At 48.2% G+C, this 11517-nt stretch overlaps 1 non-coding gene across 1 annotated transcript; it reads left to right on the forward strand.

Moving 5' to 3' along the window:
• The first annotated feature begins 11024 nt into the window (after window positions 1-11024).
• On the forward strand, window positions 11025-11193 carry LOC134985704 (U1 spliceosomal RNA). Its single transcript, XR_010191872.1, has one exon. It is a non-coding gene; the product is annotated as a U1 spliceosomal RNA (small nuclear RNA).
• Window positions 11194-11517: the final 324 nt, after the last annotated feature.

Genomic DNA, 11517 nt, shown 5'->3' on the forward strand with positions numbered 1-11517 from the left:
GTCTCAGTGCAGTTCAGCGTGATCATAAAAAATGGGTTAGCCTCCTGTTGGTGCAGACTGTACGTGTGCGCAGGAAGCCTCCACCATTTTTGTGATCGCAGCGGCTGCATGTGATGTCATGCAGCCGCTCTGACCACGCCTCCTGTTTCTCCGTTGCCGACCCCATTTTGTAGCCCTGCCCCTGCACCGCTCCATCTCCGACTTTGAAATGGATTGTTGCTGACCCCCCCCCGCACCGATTGACAGTCAGAGGTGATCGCATTATCTGCGGGGTGCCACAGAAAATGCAGGCGCATGCGTATGCTCTTAGCAATTTTTGCAGTTGGATTGCTTATTGCGATTACAATCCAACCTGAATCAGGCTCTATTACCTATCACAATGCACTGCGGGTAGTACAAAATGGGGTTAATATAGGAGAAAAACCCCCAGAGCTGTGCTCCTTAACTGTCCCTGGTGGCTAGTGGAGCAGCTGCCCAGTAATCAGTGTCCACGCCAGTGCGCACACGGCCCGCCCCCTACAGCCACGCTGGATCTCGGTATAGTGTGGGCACAGAAGCCCCTTACCTCCCTTTCATCAGCGGCCTCGTGATCCCGGAGGGCGGTGTGTGTGTGACTGACCTTAGGACGAAACCGGAGCCTCCGCTGCAGTGACACAGCAACCAGGGCACGGGAGTATACTGCGCCGCTGGGAGTGATGGAGCTGCAGTAAAGATGTCTATTAGACCTAGCCTGCTGCAGCCCTTGTAGATTCTTATAAAAAAAGTTCTTCTTTTCTTGTCAAAATTAATAGCTAAGAATAGGCTGCCTGAGGCAGCCCCCTGTTAAGTGGCCTGCTACTGAAGGCACCAACTACAACCATGGAAGCGAGGTTATAGAGCAGGGGGCGCTGAGCATCTTGGGAACAGTCAAAAGCTTTGAGCCTGTTGGTGCCTCAGATCAAGATCCTACTCTACACCCCAATGTGAATCCTTGTGGAGTCCAGTGTACCCCACAGAAGAAATGAATGTGTCACACCCATTGGCAGCAACATTAGAATAGCTGCTGATGGGCACAATTGAGAAAGGAAGGGGGGAAAACATTTGAATCCAGCACATATATGTAATTTGAATATGTAATTTGTACCTTCCTACTTTAAAATGTAATGGATGAACCTCACCCTGTGAGAACTATCTTTATGATCAAGAGATCTCATATGCAAGATAAGTATGTGTTGGCAGAGGCGCTCACTGGGCAGAGATGCTGATTGCATCTCTGGCATGTGCCGGTGCACTGCGGCACCAGCACACACACACACTTCAGACCTGATCTCCTGTTGTGTGAATATGCACAGCAGAGATCAGGTCTGAATTAGGCCCTATATACAGCTGCCAGTGAGGCAGGGATCTGCTGCTGCCAGTGAGGCAGGGATCTGCTGCTGCCAGTGAGGCAGGGATCTGCTGCTGCCAGTGAGGCAGGGATCTGCTGCTGCCAGTGAGGCAGGGATCTGCTGCTGTCAGTGAAGCAGTGATCTGCTGCTGTCAGCGAGGCAGTGATCTGCTGCTGTCCGTAAGGCAGGGATGTGCTGCTATAAGTGAGGCAGGTATGTGCTGCTGTCAATGAGGCAGGGATGTGCTGCTGTCAGCAAGGCAGTGATCTGCTGCCCACTATCTCCCTATCACCCCTGCCTGAGTCACACACTTTCCCTGTCACCCCTGCCCCAGTTACCCACTATCTCCCAGTCACCGCTGCCTCAGTTAACCACTATACCTGCGACCCCTGCCTCAGTCACCCACTATACCAGTCACCCCTGCTTTAGTCACCCACTATCTCTGTCACCCCTACCTCAGTCAACCACTATCTCCATATCACCCCTGCCTCAGTCACCCACTATCCCTGTCACCCCTGCCTCAGTCTCCTACTGTCCCTGTCACCCCTGCCACAGTCATCCACTATATCCCTATCACCCCTGCCTTAGTCACTGACTATCTCCCAGTCACCCCGGCCTCAGTCACCCACTATCTCCCACTCATACATGCTTCAGTCACCCACTATCTCCCAGTCATCCCTGCCTCAGTCACCTACTGACACCAGTGCAGACATTTCTGCTGCGGCCTCTCCACTCTCCAGCGTGAACGTCCTGACGACTGAGGAAATCCGCTTCCCAGTTGAGGACTCCGGGAATGAACACTGCCGATATTGCTGGCAGATGACGTTCTACCCAACTGAGGATTTTTGATACTTCCAGCTTTGCTATGCAATTTCGAGTGCCGCCTTGATGATTTGTGTACACTACCGTGGTGGCGTTGTCCGATTGTACTTGAACAGGCCTGTTCTGTACTAGAGGCAGGGCCAGTGTCAATGAATTGAACACTGCCTGCAATTCCAGAATGTTTATCGGGAGGAGAGATTCCTCCCTGGTCCACCGATGGTGAAGGGTCGTCATCACGGCCATGACCTTGGTGAATTTCCGAGGTGCCGTGGCCAAACCAGAAGGCAGGACCTGAAATCCAAAAACTAACCAGGCACAACACTGCTTAGCTTCCAACATCAGATGAGATTGGACATATCCAGTGTGATGCGGCTGTAGATGATTTTTGCTGTTTCTAACTTCTACTTCTAACTACTGGTACATCAATGAATAAGTTTCAAAATAGAATGCATCAAGAGAACGGTGTTGGTAGTATAAAACTACCTACAGCACCTGGTATTCCCAGGTGGTCTCACATCCAAGAACAAACCAGGCCTAAAATCAGGTGATATTGGGCATATACAGTGTGGTGTGGCTGTAGATGAGCTTAGTGGTTTCTGTTAGAGTTCTTCTACTTCTAACTACTCGTACATAAATGAGTAAGCGGACGATTTATTAAACCTGGTGAAATGATAATTTGCATGGTGATAAAGTACCAGCCAATCCGCTCCTAATTGCCATGTCACAGGCTGGGTTTGAAAAATGACAGTTAGGAGCTGACTGGCTGGTACTTTATCACCTTGCACTTTATCAGTTCACCAGGCTTAATAGATCTGCCCCAATGTTTCAAAATGGAATGCATCAAGAGAACGGTGTTAGTATTGTAAAAATACACACAGCTCCTGGTATTTCCTGGTGGTCTCCCATCCAAGTACTAAAACCAGGACCAACACTGCTCAGCTTCCATGATCAGGAGAGATTGGGCAAATCCAGTGTGCTGTGGCTGTAGATGAGCTGGTGGTTTTTATTACAGCTCTTCTACTTCTAACTTCTGGTACATAAAAGAATACATGTAAAAATTAAATGTACCAAGAAAATGGTGTTGGTAGTTTAAAAACACCTAAAGAATCTGATACTACCAAGCAGTCTCCCATCCATGTATTAACAAAGTCCAATACTGCTTTGCTTCAAAAATCAAATGAGATTGGGTATATCCAGTGTGGTGTGGCTTTAGATAAGCTTTGTGGTTTCTGTTAGAGCTCTTCTACTTCTAACTACTGGTACATTAATGAATATGTATAAGGTTGTAGTTTATCCAATATGCCTTTACTACCTTACCTTTCAACCCCCCTCCCTCCCCTCTTCTCCTTATAGCTTCCTTAGTTCTCTCCTCCTCATGTGTGCGTTATTTGTTTTCTCATACGTCCTAGATGATGCTGGGGTCACATTAAGAACCATGGGGTATAGACGGGATCTGCAGGAGACATGGGCACTTTAAGACTTTCAAAGGGTGTGAACTGTCTCCTCCCTCTATGCCCCTCCTCCAGACTCCAGTTTTAGTATTGTGCGCAGTGATACTGGATGCACTACAGGGGAGCTCTACTGAGTTTCTCTGAAAAGACTTGTTAGTTTTTTTTATTTTCAGGGAGGCTGCTGGCAACAGTCTCCCTGCTTCGTGGGACTTAGGGGAGAGAAGTATGACCAACTTCTAGTGAGTTCAATGGCTCTGCTTCAGGCTGACAGGACACCATTAGCTCCTGAGGGTGCTGATCGCTGGGTACGCCTAGATGCACACTCCCGCAGCCTGCCGTCACCCCCTTACAGAGCCAGAAGACAGGTGAGTAGCAGAAGAACAGAAGACTTCTTCTCCAGTGATGGCATTCTGAGGTACCGAGCAGCGAGCGGAACACTGCGTGCCATGCTCCCACACAAACACAGGCACTGCAGGGTGCAGGGCACGGAGGGGGGGTTCCCTGGGCAGCATAAATTCCTCACAAAAGGCTGGAAAAAGTGGACATTAGTGCCTGGGCACTGTCCTTACCCCGCTAGCGTAATTAATTATTTCTGAGCGGGACAGATACGCGCTATTACAGTAGCGGGGCTTCTTCCTCACCTCACCAGAACATCTTTAGAGCATTACAAGTCTATCACTATAGAGTTTATTATTTCCCAGACTGCGTACTTTTGGCGCTGGATTGTGAGCTGAAAAATCCTCTGTGTCCCTCTGACAGATTTACTGACGGTCTGTCCCCCATAAGCCGATGTGTCTGTGGGTACTTGGTACATGTGTGTCAACATGTCGGTGGCTGAATGATTTTCCCAAGAGGAAACTATATTAGGAATGCAGACATATGATGGTGGCCCGGTTGGCACCACCAATAACTGACTGGGTAAAAGTTTCAGTAATATCAGAGTAAGGTTGGATAAATCTGTGTCCCAGACACAGACGTAGAGAATAGATGTGATGTTCATGGCTATGTTTCTTTTCCCTCAGGCCCCGCGGGGTCGCAAAAATGTTATTTTGCCCAGTTACTACACACTGATACTGACACGGATACTGATTCCTATGTCGACCATAATGTTTCCTGATTAGATCCAATATTGGCAAGGAGCATTCAGTACATGATTGTGGATATTAAGGACATATTAAAATCACTGAAGACCCTGCTGTTCCTGACAAAGGGGTCTATATGTATGTGTATATATAGATATATAATGAAAGCTGATGTAACGTTCCTCCATCTCTGTTTGAGAAAGTCTGGGCCAGCTCGACAAGATGGTTTCAAATCCCCAAAAGGATTCTGGTTGTTTATTCATTTCCCGCCGCGGACAGAATAAAGTGGGAGTCACCCCCTGTTCTGCACGGGGCCCTGTCACAAATCCAGCGGATCGTATGCAGGAAGCTACATTATTTCTAGTTATGTAACCAAGGGTACATTACTTAGACCTGCCATTACATGTGCATGGGTGAGTAGTAGTATTCAAGAATTGGTCGAATACCTTGTCATCCGATAAAGATACCTTGGAGAGATGGGATACTCCTTACGTTGTATCATATCAAGGACACTGCAGCATACTTACGTGAGACTGCAAGGGATATAGGACTCTTGAGTTCACGGGCCAATTTCATGGCAGTCTCGGATAGGAGGGCATTGTGGATTCACCAAGAGAATGCTGATGCTGACTCCAAGAAGAAAGGGAGTCTCTTCCCTATGAAGGTGAAGCGTTGTTTGGCGACTGCCTAGTTAATTTGATCTCGGCAGCTCCCGCAGTTAAGTCAACCTTCTTGCCCTATGTTCCCTCCCAACGGATGAAGACGCATCATTATCTGATGCAGTCATTTCGGCCCAATAGATATGCAAGAAGTTAAGATTCCCCTTTCTTTGCAGGTAGAGGAAGGAGAAGAGGGAAGAGGTCTGCATCCTCTTCAAGATCGCAGGAGCAGAGATCATCCTCTGCTTCTGCCAAATCCACCGCATGACGCTGGGGCTCTCTTGCAGGAGCCCGCACCAGTGGGGGCACGTCTAAAACTCTTCAGTCAGTTCTGGATTCATTCGGACATGGACTCGTGTGTTTTACAAATAGTGTCCCAAGGGTACAAACTGGGGTTTCAAGACGTTCCCCCTCACCGATTGTTCAAATCGGCTTTAGTCAGCAGGGAGAAGGTTTTTATTCAAGCCTCTTCGTGGTCCCTAAGCCGGACAGCTCAGTCAGACCAATCTGAAATCTGAAATCCCTCAATTTCTACCTAAGGAAATTAAATTTCAAGATGGAATCTCTCAGTGCAGTGATCTCCAGTCCAGAGGAAGGAGATTTCATGGTTTTGGTAGACATAAAGGATGCCTACTTACATGTTCCCATTTAGCCTCTGCATCAAGCTACCTGAGGTTTGCAATTCAGTATTGTCATTACCAATTTCAGACATTGCCGTTTGGTCTGTCCACGGCTCCGAGGATTTTCACCAGGGTGATCGCAAGCAAGGAGTAACAATTATCCCGTACTTGGATGATCTTTTGATAAAGGCGAAATCCAGGGACCAGTTAGTGCAAAACATTGCACTCTCCCTGACAGTTCTTCAGCAACATAGTTGGCTCCTAAACTTGCCAAAATCGCAGTTGGTCCCAATGACGCGGTTGTTGTTTTTGGGAGTGATACTGGACACAGAAGAGGTTTTCTTCCAGTGGAAAGGCTCTGGAGATCCAGAGTCTGGTCAAATAAATTCTGAAACCAGCAAGAGTGTTAATCCATCAATGCATTTGGTTGCTGGGTAAGATGGTTGCGGCCTACGAGCCCATTCAGTTTGGCTGGTTCCATGCCAGAGTGTTCCAGTTGGACCTGTTGGACACGTGGTCCGGATCCCACCTACACACGCACCGGAGGATAATCCTGTCTTCCAAGACCAGAATCTCACTCCATTGGTGGCTGCACAGTTCTCACCTCCTAGAGGGGCGAAGGTTCGGGATCCAGGACTGGATCCTAGGGACCATGGATGCAACCCTCCGAGGCTGGGGAGCAGTCACACAGGGGGAAAACGTCCAAGGAAGATGGTCAAGTCGGGAAAGTTGTCTCCACATAAATGTTCTGGAGTTAAGGGCCATTTAATAACTGCAGACACAGTACGCACTGGGACGGGTGCCCAGCATCCTCTACGGACTAAGAGAAAAGGATTTACCGGTAGGTATTAAAATCCTATTTTCTCTAACGTCCTAGAGGATGCTGGGGACTCCGTAAGGACCATGGGGATAGACGGCTCCGCAGGAGACATGGGCACTTAAAGAAAGACTTTAGTTCTGGGTGTGCACTGGCTCCTCCCTCTATGCCCCTCCTCCATACCTCAGTTTGATACTGTGCCCAGTGGAGACTGGGTGCTTTTCAGGAGCTCTCCTGAGCTTTCTGACAGAAAGTATTTTGTTAGGTTTTTAATTTTCAGGGAGCACTGCTGGCAACAGACTCCCTGCATCAAGGGACTGAGGGGAGAGAAGCAGCCCTACTCTCCGAGTTGCAAGGTCCTGCTTCTTAAGCTACTGGACACCATTAGCTCCAAAGGGATTAGCTCCAAAGGGATCTCACCCTCGCCGTCCGTCCCAGAGCCGCGCCGCCGTCCCCCTCGCAGAGCCGGAAGATAGAAGCCGGGTGAGTATGAGAAGAAAAGAAGACTTCAGAGGCGGCAGAGGACTTCATGATCTTCATTGAGGAAACGCACAGCACTGCAGCTGTGCGCCATTGCTCCCATACACCTCACATACTCCGGTCACTGTAAGGGTGCAGGGCGCAGGGGGGGCGCCCTGGGCTGCAATATAAACCTCTTTTTGGCAGAAATATAACATATATACAGCTGGGCACTGTATATATGTATGAGCCCCCGCCAATTGTACAGTTTAAGCGGGACAGAAGCCCGCCGCCGAGGGGGCGGGGCTTCTCCCTCAGCACTCACCAGCGCCATTTTTTCTCCACAGCACCGCTGAGAGGAAGCTCCCCGGACTCTCCCCTGCTTATACCACGGTAGACAAGAGGGTTGAAAAGAGAGGGGGGGGCACATAATTTGGCGCAAATTACATACAGCAGCGCTACTGTGCAAACATTAAGTTACTGTGCTATTACTGGGTTATATAGCGCTGGGGTATGTGCTGGCATACTCTCTCTCTGTCTCTCCAAAGGGCAGAGCCGGCCATAGGCATAGTCAAACTAGGCAATTGCCTAGGGCATTTGATATACCTAGGGGCATCAGCAACTTCTGCTGATTAAAATGATATGCGGCATGCCTATATTCTGTGTGTAGCATTTCATATGCAGATACAGCCACAGTCTCACACAGTATATAGGCGTGCTGCATATCATTTTAATCAGCAGAAGCTGCGTGTGCATCCTAACAACATAGCAATGCAAATAAGATGCATTTTAATAAAAAAAAGGTGCCCCAACGTTAGCATTGAGGCAAGATTTATGAGGACACATCTGTATCCAAGCAGAGGCAGAGGTCACAGTGTTAGTGGCAGTGTGAGTGCTGTGTGCATGTGAGTGGGTTGATTGTGCAGTAGTGTTCGGAATATGAGTAAGGAGCATTATGTGTGTCATGTAAAAATGCATTAATAATGTGCAACATATGTGTAAGGGGCACTATGTGTGTCATTATGTGTATAAGGGCATTAATAATGTGCGGCATATGTGTAAGGGACATTGGTGGTCATTCCGAGTTGTTCGCTCGGTAATTTTCTTCGCATCGCAGCGATTTTCCGCTAATTGCGCATGCGCAAGGGTGGTCATTCCGAGTTGTTCGCTCGGTAATTTTCTTTGCATCGCAGCGATTTTCCGCTAATTGCGCATGCGCAATGTTCGCTCTGCGACTGCGCAAAGTAAATTTGCTATGCAGTTAGGTATTTTACTCACGGCATTACGAGGTTTTTTCTTTGTTCTGCTGATCGTAGTGTGATTGACAGGAAGTGGGCGTTTCTGGGCGGAAACTGGCCGTTTTATGGGTGTGTGTGAAAAAACGCTGCCGTTTCTGGGTAAAACGCGGGAGTGTCTGAAGAAACGGGGGAGTGTCTGGGCGAACGCTGGGTGTGTTTGTGACGTCAAACCAGGAACGAAACTGACTGAACTGATCACAGTTGTCGAGTAAGTCTGGAGCTACTCAGAAACTGCTAAGAAGTGTCTATTCGCAATTCTGCTAATCTTTCGTTCGCAATTTTGATAAGCTAAGATTCACTCCCAGTAGGCGGCGGCTTAACGTGTGCAATGCTGCTAAAAGCAGCTTGCGAGCTAACAACTCGGAATGAGGGCCATTATGTGTAAAAGGGCATTAATAAAGGTTGTCATAATGTGTAAGACGCATTATGTTTATAAGGACATTAATGATGTGTCTCATATGTGTAAGGGGCATTAGTGTGTGGAATTATGTGTATAAATGCATTACTAATGTGTGGCATTATGTGTATAAGGTGCTCTAATATGTAGCGTTGCGTATAGAAAGGGCATTTACTGTGTCGTCTAATGTGAATAAAGAGCAATAGGGTGTGGTGTAATGTAAATAAGGAGCAATTCAGTGTGATGTAATGTGAATAAGGAGCACTACTGTGAGAAGTAACGTTTATAAGGTAAAGTGATACTACTGTGGGATGTAATGTGAATTATGGACACTATCGCGTGATCAAATGTGAATAAAATTGCAGTACTGTGTGGCGGAATTTTAATTGGGGGTACTATTGTGTGGACATGCCCATTGCCAGCAAAAACACACCCCTTTTTGGACTGTGCGCCAAATGTGCGAACTGTTACTGTTTAAAATATAGGGGGTACAAACACCAAAATAAGTACTGTTATGGGTGAGGGTTGATGGTGCTGGGAAAGAGGTGCAAGGTCAGAGGCGGAACCAGCGGTGGTGCTAGGGGGCACCAGGCAAAATCTTGCCTAGGACATCATATTGGTTAGGGCTAGCTCTGCCAAAGGGCCTTGTGGGGGAAATGTCTTCAGTAAAAGCATTCCCTGTGTGTGTGGTGTGTCGGTACGCGTGTGTCGACATGTCTGAGGAAGAAGGCTATATTAGAGAGGAGCGGGAGCAAATGAATGTGGTGTCTCCGCCGACACCTGATTGGATGGATATGTGGAATGTTTTAAATGCTAGTGTAAACTCATTGCACAAAAGATTAGACAAGGCTGAAGCTTTGGGACAGTCAGGGTCTCAACCCATGCCTGATCCTATGTCGCAGGGACTGTCAGGGTCTCATAAGTGCCCACTATCCAGATTGTTGACACAGATACCGACACGGATTCTGACTCCAGTGTCGATTACGATGATGCAAAGTTACAGCCAAAATTGGCAAAATACATTTGATATATGATTATGGCAATAAAAGATGTTTTGCACATCACAGAGGAGCCCCCTATCCCTGACAAGAGGGTACATATGTACAAGGGAAAGAAGTCTGAGGTAACCTTTTCCCCTCACACGAGCTGAACGAGTTATGTGAAAAAGCTTGGGAATCTCCTGCAGATTTCCAAAAGGATTCTCATGGCGTATCCTTTCCCATCAACGGATAGGTAACGATGGGAATCCTCCCCTTGGGTGGACAAAGCATTAACACGCTTATCCAAGAAGTTAGCCCTCCCGTCCCAGGATACGGCTACCCTCAAAGAGTCTGCTGACCGCAAACAGGAGATTACCCTGAAGTCCATTTATACACATTCAGGTACCTTACTCAGACCGGCAATTGCGTCGGCCTGGGTGTGTATGTGTAGTGCTGTAGCGGCATGGACGGATACCCTAGATAAGGATACTATTTTATTGCCCCTGGGGCATATAAGAGATGCTGTCCTATATATGTGTGTATGCAAACTACAGGTGGTGCTGCATGGCTCACACCCTTTTACTTGTCTTGTAGAGCAACTCTGGAGCTGTTACTGGGTCCAGCTGCTGCAAGAAATCAGCTTGAATGCTTCAGGGGCTGGGGCATGGCCAACATGAGCCCCACACTGATGGGGGTGTATAAAGCGATCTAGGGGTCATCCAAGCGCAACCCCACAAAGGCCGCCATGCCCTGCGTGACCATTTTCTCTTTTCATATGCAGACGAGGGTTGCAGCCAACTATACCCATTGCTTGGATGACATCACCATATGCGAATCCATCTGCTGCAGGCCTTCCCCCAGGAATGCTTGCACTAGTTGTTGCATTTGGTTTGTTGTTTGGGGGGTGCTTCAGTATTAGGCAGCCTTCTGCCCTCACACATTCGTCTGAAAATGTGTTCTCCCTGCAGTTGTTGTCCCCAGATGAGAGTTCCCTTGTGCTGCCTCAGTTGAATCTCCTTTACTTGACGGAGGTGTGCCTGAGCAGCGGCCCTCCCCAGCCCTATCTCAAATCATACTTATTTTGCTTAGGTGATACCATGGTCATGAAGATTGTTTTCCCAGGGTGAGGTTCATTCATTGCATTCTGGGTATGCTGACCTCTGTGATTTCCCCAAATGTGGGAATCTCGACTGCATAATTTGTGGTAGGGGGGGGGGGGACTGCATTTGTGCTTTCCCCTGGTTGGCTCTGGTATAATTTAGATCTCATTGTCTCAGGTCTCTCTCCAGCCTAGTTTGCTGTCTGTTTCCACTTCTCTTTTCTTGAGCCCCTCCCTTCTATGCCCTTGCGCACTATCCTGACTTCTCCCGTCTGCTTACTTTGTGCCTTCCAACGCACAATGCGAACTACAGGTGGTGTTGCAGGGCCCACACCCTTTTATTTGCCTTACAGAGCAGCTCTGGAGCTGTTACAGTGCCCAGCTGCTGCAAGAAATCAGCTTGAATGCTTCAGGGGCTGGGGCATGGCCAACATGAGCCCCACACCAAAGGAGGGTGGGGGGTGTT

Source organism: Pseudophryne corroboree, assembly GCF_028390025.1.
Source record: "Pseudophryne corroboree isolate aPseCor3 chromosome 7 unlocalized genomic scaffold, aPseCor3.hap2 SUPER_7_unloc_1, whole genome shotgun sequence".
NCBI lineage: Eukaryota > Metazoa > Chordata > Amphibia > Anura > Myobatrachidae > Pseudophryne > Pseudophryne corroboree.